The following is a 15,427-nucleotide window of genomic DNA, read 5'->3' on the forward strand; positions in this document are numbered from 1 at the left end:
TATCACTGCCGAACGGACCTGCACAGTGTGCAGCCGCCGGCAGCCCCCCCCCCCCTGGATCCGCCACTGTCTGAGCTTCAGTATGCGGCTCAGCCTGCTGGGTCCCCCGGGAGGCGCTGCATCTCCTGGATTCATTTGAATCCATGAGGTTAGTATGTAAAACCTTCCGGCAGCCCCTGGTGGCCACACACTCGGGACCTGATCACAGACATGTACTGTCAAAGGTAACTAGCAAGATAACCTGGTCATTTATTGTCATCAATTGGTCTCCTATGAAGCTGCAAATGGAATAGTGAAAATTTAACAGTTTAAGTCTCACATTGTGAAATGATATAAGTCTTGCTAAAGTTGAAGGAAAACTGACAGCAGTGACATCTTTACTGGCCATTTATACTTGTATTGCTGCTAGCGGAGTAAAGGAGGAGATTACCCGGAAAAGACCACTCAATTGCATATTATAGACAAATGTGTATATGTTGATTTATGATCTGTTATATTAATTGAATTATATGTTACTAAAGTGTAAAGTGTAGTATGGGTTATGGTTATTGCTATATGTAGAGTAACAGCAGGTTAGCATTTAAAATAGAGGTACCTCTTGGTAAGCATAGATAGTAGTTATTGCACTGCATTATAGTATCTCTATTGTAAACTTTATTTGAAAGTTATTTCTTCTAAGTTTTTTAAATTCCAAGTGAGATTATTATTTTTGATATAAAAAGAGTCTGCATAGATATAAAAAATATTTTGGGAGCTTGCGCTTCACCAATAAAAGTGCCAGCGTGGCTTTCAAATACCAAACTGTATATTACTGTTTTATTTTTCCTTGTGTGTGCCTGTAGTTTTATTAGTAGGGGCGGAGGTTTCCTTGGTCTCCCTCTGGTGTTGATTGTTTAGAACACTACCCATCGAAGAACCTACTGCACTCAGACCAAGGTGGAGGCACTGCGCTACGTGAGATCGCTGCAGACAGGACACAGTCTACACAACCTAAACACCCACTTGAGTCAGGTGACAGGAGGGATGTTACATTATTTATATAGATGTGGGTTCACTGTTATTACTATTAATAATAATAGTGAACATTAGCCTTAGTTATCACTGCATTCTGCACTTCATCTTTTACTTGATCTTGCAGCATAGTCTACCTGGTGTTCTCTTTTGCTTGTTCTTGGAGCGTTGTCAGTTGGCTGGCTTCTGAATACTTGGAGTCCTGTATTTAAAATGTGCAAAAATTGTATTATAGTGTAAATTTTTAACATTCCCTGAATGATTCAAACCCATCATTCCATTATGACCATATAAAACAACCCCCTATTACAGATATAGACAATAAAATATATGAAAATTATTTACAATCATATACTAATGTCTACGCCACACAATACAGAGATCATGCCGCCCACAAGCTATTCCATCGGCTCCCCCCGCCATCCACTACATCCCGCCAGCCATTTTTATCAACCCCCACCATCCATTTCATCAACCACCCACTCATTTGCTCACCGCCCCAGTCAATTCATTAACCATCCCTAGCCAATTCGTCAGCCTCCATAGTCAATTCATTAACCCCCCTCAGTCACTTCATTAACCACTCCAAGTCACTTCATTAACCCCCCCCCCTCAGTCACTTCATTAACCCCCCCTCAGTCACTTCATTAACCCCCTTCAGTCAATTCATTAGCCCCTCCCAGTCAATTCATTAGCCCCTCCCAGTCACATCATTAATCTCCCCAGTCAAATTAACCCCCCTCAGTTACTTCATTAACCCGCCCCAGTGAAATCATTAAATTTGCCCCCCATCACTTCATTATCCTCTCCCAGTCACTTAATTAACCCCCCCAGTCAAATAATTAAACCTCCTCAGTTACTTCATTAACCCCTCCCAGTCATTTCATTAACCCTCCTTCCCAGTCACTTCATTAACTCCCCCAGTCAAATCATTAAACCCCCCCGTCACTTCATTAACCCCTCCTCAGTCACTTCATTAACCCTCCCATTCACTTCATTAACCACCCCCAGTCACTTCAGGCAAATACTTACGCAGAATGCCAATCTATAATGAGCAGCGCCGGTGCTAGGGTCCTTGGCGCCCTAGGCATAGTTTGAAAATCGCCGCCCCCCCCCTTTAAAAATCGCCGCTGCGCTTCCCTCCCCATGTCTTTCTTTAACTTACCTGCATGAAGCGGCTCCTCTCTGCTCTGTCTTCTCCCCTCTACTCACAGACACTGTCGGGCCGTGATGATGACATCATCACGGCCTGTCACTGTCAGTGAGCGGAGGGGGAGAAGACAGAGCAGAGAGGAGCCGCTTCATGCAGGTAAGATTCATAGCCCCTTCTCTTCTCTCCTCCCCGTGGATTTCACTTTTTTTTTTATTTTGAGGCGCCCTACAGAGCCCGGCGCCCTAGGATATTGCCTAACCTTGCCTAATGGGAGCACCGGGCCTGATAATGAGAGAATGAAATCGCAGACAGGTAAGTCCAGGACTATGGGATTGATGTAGAAAAAGGTACTTTCTTGGTCCAGAGCTTCCACTTGTAAGGTTAAGTTGGGCAGTATGCTGATGAACTGCGACTTTTGCAATCTTACTACCATCAATAGCTGTTATGGAGAGTGAATTATCAAGAGAGAGAGAGTGGGATAAGCCAGCTTAGTGACTAGGGAAGCCAAGATGAAATTGCCAGCTGCATCTGAGTATAGAAAGGAAGACAAGGCGACTGAACCTGAGGAGCATACAAGTTTACTGGTGTGATACAAAGTACTGGTGTATTTCCGTGGTACAGGAATAGGACGTTGGGATGGCGCCGCCATAACAGTAGGTGACTATACAGGAGTTGCTGGAGGCATCTGAATGCCCAGAGAAGGTTGGAGTGTGTCCAGGAGACAGGAGAAACCCTGTAGAAATTGCAACAACTGGTCCTAGTTGGCTTCTTACTTTTCCAGCCTGCTGACAAGGTGTTGCAGAAGGTCCAGAGAAAATGGATTACCAGAAGAATCAATGGCCAGAGTATACTGTCACAATTCTAATGGATATAGTGGATTCACTTTCGCCAACCTGAATTAGTGCTGGCAGTAACAGAGGTGAAGAGTCTAATGAACCCCCGGTTCAACCAGGGACCCCCGTAAGGAGGTTTGGGCTTTGTTGCTGGTGGGTTCGCATGTTGTGGCCCTCTGCGTTGCCTCCAGGTGTGATGAGCTGGTATGGACAGCAAGAAGGGTCTGGTCAACGTAGCTGGGACTGGTACACAAACGGGCTGCATGGTGTCAAATCAGGAAATGGAACAAGTGTCAGAACAAGCCGGGTCAGCAGCAATCAGGAATAAACAGTACCAAACGACAGGCAAAAGAGAAGTCAGGAACAGTCTGGATCAGAATGCACAGGAATCAGTCACAATATGAACAGGACCTCTGGAGTAATGGTATGGAGACTAATACTCTGTCATAAGCCTGTCCACAGAGCAGGTTTAAATAGGTGAGCTGAAGAGTGGGGTGGGTTACAAGACAGAACACATAGCCACAGGTTCAGAGCTGCTCTTAAAGGGCCATGCGCCTTCTGTTGGAGAGTAGGATTGTGGCAAAGGCTTCTGTGCCTGGAGCGGAGGGAAGAGTAGAGGGAGTGTGCCAGACAGCGGGTTTGAAAACTAATAGCTGCACTCTGATGTGTGACAGATAGTAAGCAGTAAGTTAAACCATCAATCACATGAAAAACGTTGACTTTTTTTTTTTTTTTTATAACATAAATCACTATGGCAGTCTTTAAGACTAATGGCATTTACCATTTTCCTGATTTGTTGCTTCAGGCTGACATTAATGATTTATAATTCTGTACAGTGTCATATTATCACCATGTCAACTACAGTCAGATGGCATATAATGTAATTAGCAGTGTATGGGGTACATTTCTGTTACTGTCTGGGGTACAATACTGTCAGTATCTGGGGTATATTCCCTATGTCTTGGATATATTCCTGTCAGCATCTGGGGTATATTTCCTGTCAGTGTTAAGAATAAATTCTTAATGTCTGTGGTATATTTAATGTCAGCGTCAGGGGTAAATTGCTAATGCCTGGGGTGTATTTCCTCTTAGTATCTGGGGTATATTCCTATTGTCTGGAGCAGTGGTTCCCAAACTTTTGCAGTTCCCGGCACCCTTAGAGTCTCCATAATTTTTTCAAGGCACCCCTCCAAAATAATTACCGAGCAGTCCCGTTTTATAAGAAGTCAAAAAAACGTAATAAATATTTAGGTCAGGACAGAAATACTTATTAGTTGTATGCAAAAATAATACACATAAATCCAAGGGAAAAGAATATATTTATATCATTTTTTCAATTATATTTCTGTCAAAGAATAATTTACAGCTAATTCACACTGTGCCCCATCATCCACAGACACTGTGCCCTCCTTCATCTCCACACACTCTGTGCCCCCTTCATCCACTCACTCTGTGCCCCTTCATCCACACAATCTGTTCCCCTGCATCCACTCACTCTGTGCCCCCTGCATCCACTCACTCTGTGCCCCCTCTGCATCCACTCACTCTGTGCCCCCTCTGCATCCACTCACTCTGTGCCCCCTCTGCATCCACTCACTCTGTGCCCCCTCTGCATCCACTCACTCTGTGCCCCCTCTGCATCCACTCACTCTGTGCCCTCGTTATCCACACACCGTGCCCCTTCATCCACGCACTCTGTTCCCCTGCATCCACACACTGTGCCCCTGCATCCACACACTGTGCCCCTGCATCCACGCACTCTGTTCCCCTGCATCCACACACTGTGCCCCTGCATCCACACACTGTGCCCCTGCATCCACACACTCTGTGCCCCCTCCTTAATTCTTTTGCCCCTCCACTGCTGTTTCCTATCACCATTACCCTCAGTTTCTTTACTTACCATACTTGACCTTCTTTCTTCTTACCAATTCGGTGGAACCCGGGACCCAGCATCCCCTCTCCTGCCGCTTGTCACTGAATGTCGGGCGTGAGAAGACGTGACGCCCGACATTCAGTGAGAAGCGAGGAGGGAGGAGGATGCTGGGTCCTGGGCGCCTCCGGATTGGTAAGTTTTTTTTTTTTTTTCCCCTCTTCCTGGCCACGGCACCCCTGGGAGCCGCGGCGCACACTTTGGGAACTGCGGGTCTGGAGTATATTTCCTCTTAGTGTCTGGGGTATATTCCTATCAGTGGTATATTCATAATTTCTGGATGTCCCAAACACTCTCCCAGCTGCCATGCCTTTAGGGTGATTTGCTGTATGAGGTCACACGATTCCAGCCTGCAGTCTCTCTCTACCTATCACACAGGTTATAGGCCTACTGAATCGCCCCCAAACAGCGCTCACACCTCACACACTTCAGGTTTGCCACCACCTATTGAATACGGGCAATAGGACCCCAATATATTGTCCCACACTGGCACACAAGTCTTCTAGCTGCTCACAGAATAGCAAGACCCACACCAGCGAACAATGGGTTAACTCTTCACACCTCCAGACTGTTACACAAATGTAAATGCAAGCACACACTAAGCTTGTTAATCAAATGTATCAACAAATCACACATCGGCCTTCAAAGGGTTAACTTGGTCGTGCTATTTCTTCTTAACAGGCTAATGGATTCGTTAGAGTATCAAGGACGCAACATATTAAATTATAGATTTCATATACAAAAGTACAGGGAATACAGATATAAAAAATAATTAATAAGCAATTAATAGATTGACATAACATACACAATCAAAACAGTTTAAAATAAATAGGATTAGATTCAGAGAATAACTTACATCAAAGTTGTATATTCTGGCCAAGGGAAATTGGCTTGGAAGATGGCCAGCTTATCAATGTGAATTGATTTCCCAAAAGTCTGACAATTTGCTGTACCTGATCTCAGCTTTTTAAAGACGCTTCCACACCTCTTCCTACCCCCAGGGGTTGTGGCCTGTGACACTTTTTTCAATCACCATTTGCATGTTGTCTGATTTACTAAACAATTCTACTATGTGACCTAACTTTTCTGTGGAGTGTCACACAGATTGCTTATTGCTACTCAGAATTCCACTGCTGCTCGCTGCTTCTAAGCAACTTCCTGTACATCTCACCACTTCTCAGCAATACCTGTGCTGTTCACTGAATCTCAGCATTACCTGTACAGCTCAGAATTCCTGTGCTGCTCACTGCTTCTCAGCAACTACCTGTGCAGATCATCACTACTCAGCAACACCTGTGCAGCTCACCACTTCACAGCAATACCCGTGCTGTTCACTGATTCTCAGCATTACCTGTACAGCTCAGAATTCCTGTGCTGCTCACTGCTTCTCAGCGACTACCTGTGCAGCTCATCACTACTCGGCAACACCTGTGTAGCTCATTGCTTCCCAGCATTATCACTGCAGAGCATCGCTCATCATCGGTCCTATTCCAGTTATACACCTGTGTGGGCCTCAGTACTCCAGCTCTCTGACGTGCATCTCTTCACTTCTACTACGGTTCTGCCTAACAACTACTTGGTGGTTCTGCGCATTCTCTGCTCTGCACTAGAGGACCGCGACCTGCGGTGGAAAGCAGCCAAGGCCATATTCTCTTGCGGGAATCCCTGGTGAACACCTCTCCACCGTTAGACTCTGCACCTCTCTGGGGGTAAGCTGTCAATCTAGCAGCGATCAGGACCATTCCCATTATCTGGCTTTCGTGACAGTATGATCTGACCGTTAGGAATGGATCCTGATCGAGAACCATCAGCCAAAGACTTGTTGCAACATTTGGTGGGTCGTTTCAAAAGCCAGGATGCCACTCAAATTCAGACTCTCCAATGTCTTCAAGCTTTAGCATCACGTCTGGACACACTACAGACATCATTTCCCGTTCGTCCTGTTGTTACCTCAGCAGAGGCCAAGACCATGGTTCCTGTCAGTTTTTCCTCCTCCCTGTGACTGGCAACTCCTCAAAAATTTGATGGTGAGCCCAGGGATTGTCGAGGATTCTTGAATTAATGCTCAATCCAATTCGAACTACTCCCCCAGAACTTTCCCACAGACCGCTCTAAAGTCGCATATATTATATTTCTGTTATCAGGACAAGCTCTTGCGTGGGCTCCGCCCCTTTGGGAGAGGAATCATTCCCTTCTGCAAGATATTGCTGCTTTTACGGCTACATTCAGGAAAATTTTCGATGAACCAGGTCGTGTCTCTTCGGCCGCTTCTAGTCTTCTCAGACTGCGTCAGGGTTCCATAACCCTCACCCAATATGCGATCCAATTCAGAACCTTGTCTTTAGAACTTCAATGGAACAATAAGGCCTTAGTAGCCACCTTCTGGCAAGGTCTCGCTGAACGAATCAAAAATGTATTGGCACCCCAGGAGTTACCCTCTACACTTGACGCTCTTATCTTGTTATGCCACAAAGTGGATATCCATTATCGGGAAAGGGCATCTGAAATGGAATCTCCACGACGGGTTGGCAACAAACCTTCTCGTTCCTTGTCTCCTAGTTCCTCTGACAAGCCGATGCAATTGGGTCGAACCAAACTGTCTCCTAAGGATAAACAGAGAAGAATCTCAAAAAAAATATCTATTTAATGTGGTGAACCTGGGCATCTTCTTGCTTCCTGTTCCAAACTGCAGGGAAATGCCAAACCCTAACTTCTGATCGTGGAGTCAGGATAGGGACATTTAAATCCTCTCCGAATATCAGTCCATCCTCTATTTGTGCCATGCCAGTAATTCTCCATGGACCTTCTGGTCCCAAAATGTTATCAGCATTACTGGACTCTGGGGCAGCTGGGAACTTTATTTCCTCCTCGGTGGTCAAATCCTTGTCTCTGCCCACCTGTCCACTAGCTACACCTGTGCTCATTACCGCTATTGATGGAAGTCCAATTACTAAAGGGAAATTCTATGCCGGACGGAACCTTTGTCCCTTCAGATTGAAGCATTACTGTCACGGTTCGCTAGATAAGATTCTCTGGTCTGCCTAATTTGACGCTACTCATGGTAAGGCGCGAAGTCTAACGAACGGACGGTGTTCACCAGGGACCGCCACAAGGGGGTTTGGTCTTAGCTGCGTCCGCCCGCAGCCCCTACCCGGAGTATCAGGCGAAACCTTAGGGGAATGAGTAGAATGACACTAGTAGGTAATGGCAGAAACAATGGAGCACAAGCTCTGTAGACAATTAGAATAACTGAATGATGAAGCATAAGCTCTTATGGAGAATTAATACAGCGGAGTGGTGGAGCATAAGCTCTTGTGGAGAATTAGTACAATGGAGTGGTGGAGCAGACGCTCTTGAGCCAGCGATACAGTGGAAAGATAAAGTGTAAGCTCTTGGAGCCAGTGGTACAGTGGAGAAATGGAGCGTAAGGTCTTGGAGACAGCGGCACAGTGGCGAGGTGGAGTGTAAGCTCTTAAAGCCAGCGGCACAGTGGAGAGATGGAGAGTACGCTCTTGGAGCCAGCGGCACAGTGGAGAGATGGAGAGTACACTCTTGGAGCCAGCGGCACAGAGGAGAGATGGAGAGTAAGCTCTTGGAGCCAGCGGCACAGTGGAGAGATGGAGCGTAAGCTCTTAAAGCCAGCGGCACAGTGGAGAGATGGAGCGTAAGCTTTTGAAGCCAGCGGCACAGTGGAGAGATGGAGCGTAAGCTCTTAAAGCCAGCGGCACAGTGGAGAGATGGAGCGCAAGCTCTTAAAGCCAGTGGCACAGTGGAGAGATGGAGCATAAGCTCTTGGAGCCAGCGGCACAGTGGAGCGTAAGCTCTTAGATCCAGTGGCACAGTGAAGAGATGGAGCGTAAGCTCTTGGAGCCAGTGGCACAGTGGAGAGATGGAGCGTAAGCTCTTGGAGCCAGCGTCACAGTAGAGAGATGGAGCTCTGAAGACCAATGGAACACGCAGGGAGAATAGAAGGCAAGTCTGATACCAGGCAGGTAACATGATCAACAGGCCCTGAAGTGAAGAGGGAAGTACCTTTTAAAGTTTGGAGCCAGAATTGGTTAACCAATAGGAGCATGCAGACGACATAAAGGATTGATTCCGCGCATGCACAGAGTCGAAAACAGGACACCAACACCTGGGGCATGGAGGTCAACGTGAAACAGATAAGTGTGTCGGACCTCGGTTGTAGAAACCGAAGGACCGCCATGTGACAATTACATTTCGAGAAAATTTATTTTTATGTATTGGCGTGCACCACTAGTCCCATCATTCTGGGTCTTCTGTGGTTACAATTGCATTCCCCTCAAATCGATTGGTCCTCTTCTCAGATATTGTCCTGGGGTCCTTCTTGCCATTCCAACTGCCTGCTTCAAGTGAAACCTCTACTCAGCATGACATCTCTCTCCGCAACTGCCAAAACTTCGCTTCCATCCCAGTATCAATCATTTGCAGATGTATTTGATAAACGAAGATCTGAATTACTACCTCCTCACCGCATTTGGGACTGTGCTATTGATATTCTTCCTGACAAAATACCACCCAGGGGTCGGGTCTTTCCTCTGTCTGTTCCTGTAACGCAAGCCGTGTCAGAACGTGAAAGAAAACCTTGCTCGAGGCTTTATTCGACCATCTACCTCTCCAGCGGGTGCAGGATTTTTTCTTGTTAAATAAAAAAGACGGGACATTACATCCTTGTATTGACTACAGAGGTCTCAATGCTATCACCTTAAAAAAATCGGTATCCCATTCCTCTGGTCACATAATTATTCGACCGAATACAGAGGGCACAGATATTTACCAAATTGGACCCGAGGGGCGCCTATAATCTTATCAGAATACATGACGGAGATGAGTAGAAAACGGCATTTAATACTAGAAATGGCCACTACGAATACCTGGTTATGCTATTTGGACTCAGCAATGCCCCAGCAGTGTTCCAAAGTTTTGTGAACAAAATTTTCAGAGACCTTCTGCATTCTGCTGTTGTCGTCTACTTGGATATTTTGATTTTCTCGCAGGATTTAAAGTCTCATCGGGCTCATGTAATGGAGGTGCTGTCTAGGCTCAGAGCTAACCAGCTCTTTTGTAAACTTGAGAAATGTGTTTTCGAAACATCGAAAACTACCTTTTTTAGTTACATGGTCTTGGGACAAGGACTACGCATGGATCTCGAGAAAGTCAAAGCTATTATCAACTGGCCTATTCCCTCCGGCCTGAAAGCCATCCAACGTTTCTTGGGATTCGCCAACTATTACAGGCAGTTCATCCAGAATTATTCCTCACCCTAACCCTAACCCTTGCAAGAGATTTAATACTGTATGGGTGGTTGTTGACCGCTTTTCGAAAATGGCACATTTTATTCCGCTGACTGGTCCGCCTTCAGCTCCGCTGCTTGCTCAATTATCTATTAGATAGTCCGCCTGCATGCAGGGGTGGATCTAGAAGATAGTTCTGCCGAGCCGCTCCGATTGTGTTTTATCCGCCTCATTTTCTATTGTGTATGGGTTACATCCTGTTCTACCCAGCTTCAAGACCGTTTCTCCAACTCAAGTTCCAGCTGCCAACAAACTCCACCGAGATTTCTTGTCCATATGGGATCGGACTCTCAAATGTCTTAGGAAGGCATCTCATCTATATAAACGGTTTGCAGATAGAAGACGCCGAGCCGTACCTCCGCTGAAAGTGAGAGACAAAGTTTGGTTATCAACCAAGAATATTCGTCTTCGAGTCCCATTCATGAAATTTGCACCCCGTTATATCGGTCCTTATAAAATCCTGTGTCAGTCAAGCTGAAATTACCAGATTCACTACGGATTGCTAATTCGTTCCATGTGTCTCTCATTAAACCTCTTACTATTAATTGGTTTTCCTCTACTCTGGCAACTTCGGCTCCTCCAATGGTGCAGCATTCAGATGAATTCAAGATTTCACAGATATTGGATTCTAAGATCTAACGAGGCAAAATAAAATATCTAGTCGACTGGAAGAGATACGGTCCCGAGGAGTGTGCTTGGATCGATGCCTCCAATGTTCATGCTCCAGCTCTGATGAAAACATTTCATAAGAAAAATGCCAGGAAACCAAAACCTTAGGTGTTCAGTGCCCACCTTTTTTAGGGGGGGGGATACTATCACGTATCTCACCAGTTTCGCCCTGTGTGCTTTGGTTTCCCTTGGTTACCGCTATCTGCTGTTCGGCCTGGTGTTCCTCTATCATCGGACGCCATCTTGCCTAGTGGTCTGCACATGCATTTCCCTGGGAACCTTCAAAACCTCTGCTCCGCAGTGACTGGATCATCTGCAACCAGTTCCCTTTATAAGGGCCCTCCTCCCTTTAATGGGTGTCAGATAATCAGGTCTCTCTACCTAATATGAAGCATCTCCCCTGACTCCTGTTGTTCCTGACATTGTGGATGGTGCAGCCTGTTGCTACTCAGAATTCCACTGCTGCTCACTGCTTCTCAGCAACTTCCTGTACATCTCACCACTTCTCAGCAATACCTGTGCTGTTCACTGATTCTCAGCATTACCTGTACATCTCATCACTACTCAGCAGTTACCTGTGCAGCTGATTGCTTCCCAGCATTATCACTGCAGAGCATCGCTCATCATCTGTCCTGTTCCAGAGTTATACACCTGTGTGAACCTCAGAGCTCCAGCTCTCTGCCGTGTATCTCTTCATTACTACTACGGTTCTGCCTAACAACTACTTGGTGGTTCTGTGCATTCTCTGCTCTGCACCCCATAGAGGACCGCGACCTGCGGTGGAAAGCAGCTAAGGTCATATTCCCCTGCGGGAATCCCTGGTGAACACCTCTCCACCATTAGACTCCGCACCTCTCTGGGGGTAGCTGTCACTCTAGCAGCGATCAGGACCATTCCTATTATCTGGCTTTCGTGACACTAATGTCTGGGGAATATTCCTAATGTCTGGGGTATATTCCCTGTCAGAGTCTGGGGTATATTTCTAATGTCTGGGGTATATTCCCTGTCAGAGTCTGGGGTATATTTCTAATGTCTGGGGTATATTCCCTGTCAGTATCTGGGGTATATTTCCTGTCAGAGTCTGGGGTATATTCCTAATGTCTGGGGTATATTCCCTGTCAGAGTCTGGGGTATATTCCCTGTCAGAGTCTGGGGTATATTCCCTGTCAGAGTCTGGGGTATATTCCCTGTCAGAGTCTGGGGTATATTCCCTGTCAGAGTCTAGGGTATATTTCCTGTCAGTGTCTGGGGTATATTTCCTGTCAGAGTCTGGGGTATATTCCTAATGTCTGGGGTATATTCCTAATGTCTGGGGTATATTCCCTGTCAGTATCTGGGGTATATTTCCTGTCAGAGTCTGGGGTATATTCCTAATGTCTGGGGTATATTCCTAATGTCTGGGGTATATTCCCTGTCAGTATCTGGGGTATATTTCCTGTCAGAGTCTGGGGTATATTTCCTGTCAGAGTCTGGGGTATATTCCTAATGTCTGGGGTATATTTCCTGTCAGTGTCTGGGGTATATTTCCTGTCAGTGTCTGGGGTATATTCCTAATGTCTGGGGTATATTTCCTGTCAGAGTCTGGGGTATATTTCCTGTCAGTGTCTGGGGTATATTCCTAATGTCTGGGGTATATTTCCTGTCAGTGTCTGGGGTATATTTCCTGTCAGAGTCTGGGGTATATTTCCTGTCAGAGTCTGGGGTATATTTCCTGTCAGAGTCTGGGGTATATTTCCTGTCAGTATCTGGGGTATATTCCTAATGTCTGGGGTATATTTCTAATGTCTGGGGTATATTTCTAATGTCTGGGGTATATTTCCTGTCAGAGTCTGGGGTATATAACTAATGTCTGGGGTATATTCCTGTCAGTGTCTGGGGTATATTTCCTGTCAGAGTCTGGGGTATATTCCTAATGTCTGGGGTATATTTCCTGTCAGAGTCTGGGGTATATTTCCTGTCAGTGTCTGGGGTATATTCCTGTCAGTGTCTGGGGTATATTTCCTGTCAGAGTCTGGGGTATATTCCTAATGTCTGGGGTATATTCCCTGTCAGAGTCTGGGGTATATTTCTAATGTCTGGGGTATATTCCCTGTCAGAGTCTGGGGTATATTTCTAATGTCTGGGGTATATTCCCTGTCAGTATCTGGGGTATATTTCCTGTCAGAGTCTGGGGTATATTTCTAATGTCTGGGGTATATTTCCTGTCAGAGTCTGGGGTATATTTCTAATGTCTGGGGTATATTCCCTGTCAGAGTCTGGGGTATATTCCCTGTCAGAGTCTGGGGTATATTCCCTGTCAGAGTCTGGGGTATATTTCCTGTCAGAGTCTAGGGTATATTTCCTGTCAGTGTCTGGGGTATATTTCCTGTCAGAGTCTGGGGTATATTCCTAATGTCTGGGGTATATTCCCTGTCAGTATCTGGGGTATATTTCCTGTCAGAGTCTGGGGTATATTCCTAATGTCTGGGGTATATTCCCTGTCAGAGTCTGGGGTATATTCCCTGTCAGTATCTGGGGTATATTTCCTGTCAGAGTCTGGGGTATATTTCCTGTCAGAGTCTGGGGTATATTCCTAATGTCTGGGGTATATTTCCTGTCAGTGTCTGGGGTATATTTCCTGTCAGTGTCTGGGGTATATTCCTAATGTCTGGGGTATATTTCCTGTCAGAGTCTGGGGTATATTTCCTGTCAGAGTCTGGGGTATATTTCCTGTCAGTATCTGGGGTATATTCCTAATGTCTGGGGTATATTTCTAATGTCTGGGGTATATTTCTAATGTCTGGGGTATATTTCCTGTCAGAGTCTGGGGTATATTCCTAATGTCTGGGGTATATTCCTGTCAGTGTCTGGGGTATATTTCCTGTCAGAGTCTGGGGTATATTCCTAATGTCTGGGGTATATTTCCTGTCAGAGTCTGGGGTATATTTCCTGTCAGTGTCTGGGGTATACTCCTAATGTCTGGGGTATATTCCTGTCAGTGTCTGGGGTATATTTCCTGTCAGAGTCTGGGGTATATTCCTAATGTCTGGGGTATATTCCCTGTCAGAGTCTGGGGTATATTTCTAATGTCTGGGGTATATTCCCTGTCAGAGTCTGGGGTATATTTCTAATGTCTGGGGTATATTCCCTGTCAGTATCTGGGGTATAATTCCTGTCAGTGTCTGGGGTATATTCCTAATGTCTGGGGTATATTTCCTGTCAGAGTCTGGGGTATATTTCCTGTCAGAGTCTGGGGTATATTTCCTGTCAGTATCTGGGGTATATTCCTAATGTCTGGGGTATATTCCTAATGTCTGGGGTATATTCCCTGTCAGTATCTGGGGTATATTTCCTGTCAGAGTCTGGGGTATATTCCTAATGTCTGGGGTATATTCCCTGTCAGAGTCTGGGGTATATTCCCTGTCAGTATCTGGGGTATATTTCCTGTCAGAGTCTGGGGTATATTTCCTGTCAGAGTCTGGGGTATATTCCTAATGTCTGGGGTATATTTCCTGTCAGTGTCTGGGGTATATTCCTAATGTCTGGGGTATATTTCCTGTCAGTGTCTGGGGTATATTTCCTGTCAGAGTCTGGGGTATATTTCCTGTCAGAGTCTGGGGTATATTTCCTGTCAGTATCTGGGGTATATTCCTAATGTCTGGGGTATATTTCTAATGTCTGGGGTATATTTCCTGTCAGAGTCTGGGGTATATTTCCTGTCAGAGTCTGGGGTATATTCCTAATGTCTGGGGTATATTCCTGTCAGTGTCTGGGGTATATTTCCTGTCAGAGTCTGGGGTATATTCCTAATGTCTGGGGTATATTTCCTGTCAGAGTCTGGGGTATATTTCCTGTCAGTGTCTGGGGTATATTCCTGTCAGTGTCTGGGGTATATTCCTAATGTCTGGGGTATATTCCCTGTCAGAGTCTGGGGTATATTTCTAATGTCTGGGGTATATTCCCTGTCAGAGTCTGGGGTATATTTCTAATGTCTGGGGTATATTCCCTGTCAGTATCTGGGGTATATTTCCTGTCAGAGTCTGGGGTATATTCCTAATGTCTGGGGTATATTCCCTGTCAGAGTCTGGGGTATATTCCCTGTCAGAGTCTGGGGTATATTTCCTGTCAGAGTCTAGGGTATATTTCCTGTCAGTGTCTGGGGTATATTTCCTGTCAGAGTCTGGGGTATATTTCCTGTCAGAGTCTGGGGTATATTCCTAATGTCTGGGGTATATTCCCTGTCAGTATCTGGGGTATATTTCCTGTCAGAGTCTGGGGTATATTCCTAATGTCTGGGGTATATTCCCTGTCAGAGTCTGGGGTATATTCCCTGTCAGTATCTGGGGTATATTTCCTGTCAGAGTCTGGGGTATATTTCCTGTCAGAGTCTGGGGTATATTCCTAATGTCTGGGGTATATTCCCTGTCAGAGTCTGGGGTATATTTCTAATGTCTGGGGTATATTCCCTGTCAGAGTCTGGGGTATATTTCTAATGTCTGGGGTATATTCCTAATGTCTGGGGTATATTTCCTGTCAG

Source organism: Mixophyes fleayi, chromosome 3 (assembly GCF_038048845.1).
Source record: "Mixophyes fleayi isolate aMixFle1 chromosome 3, aMixFle1.hap1, whole genome shotgun sequence".
Classification (NCBI taxonomy): domain Eukaryota; kingdom Metazoa; phylum Chordata; class Amphibia; order Anura; family Limnodynastidae; genus Mixophyes; species Mixophyes fleayi.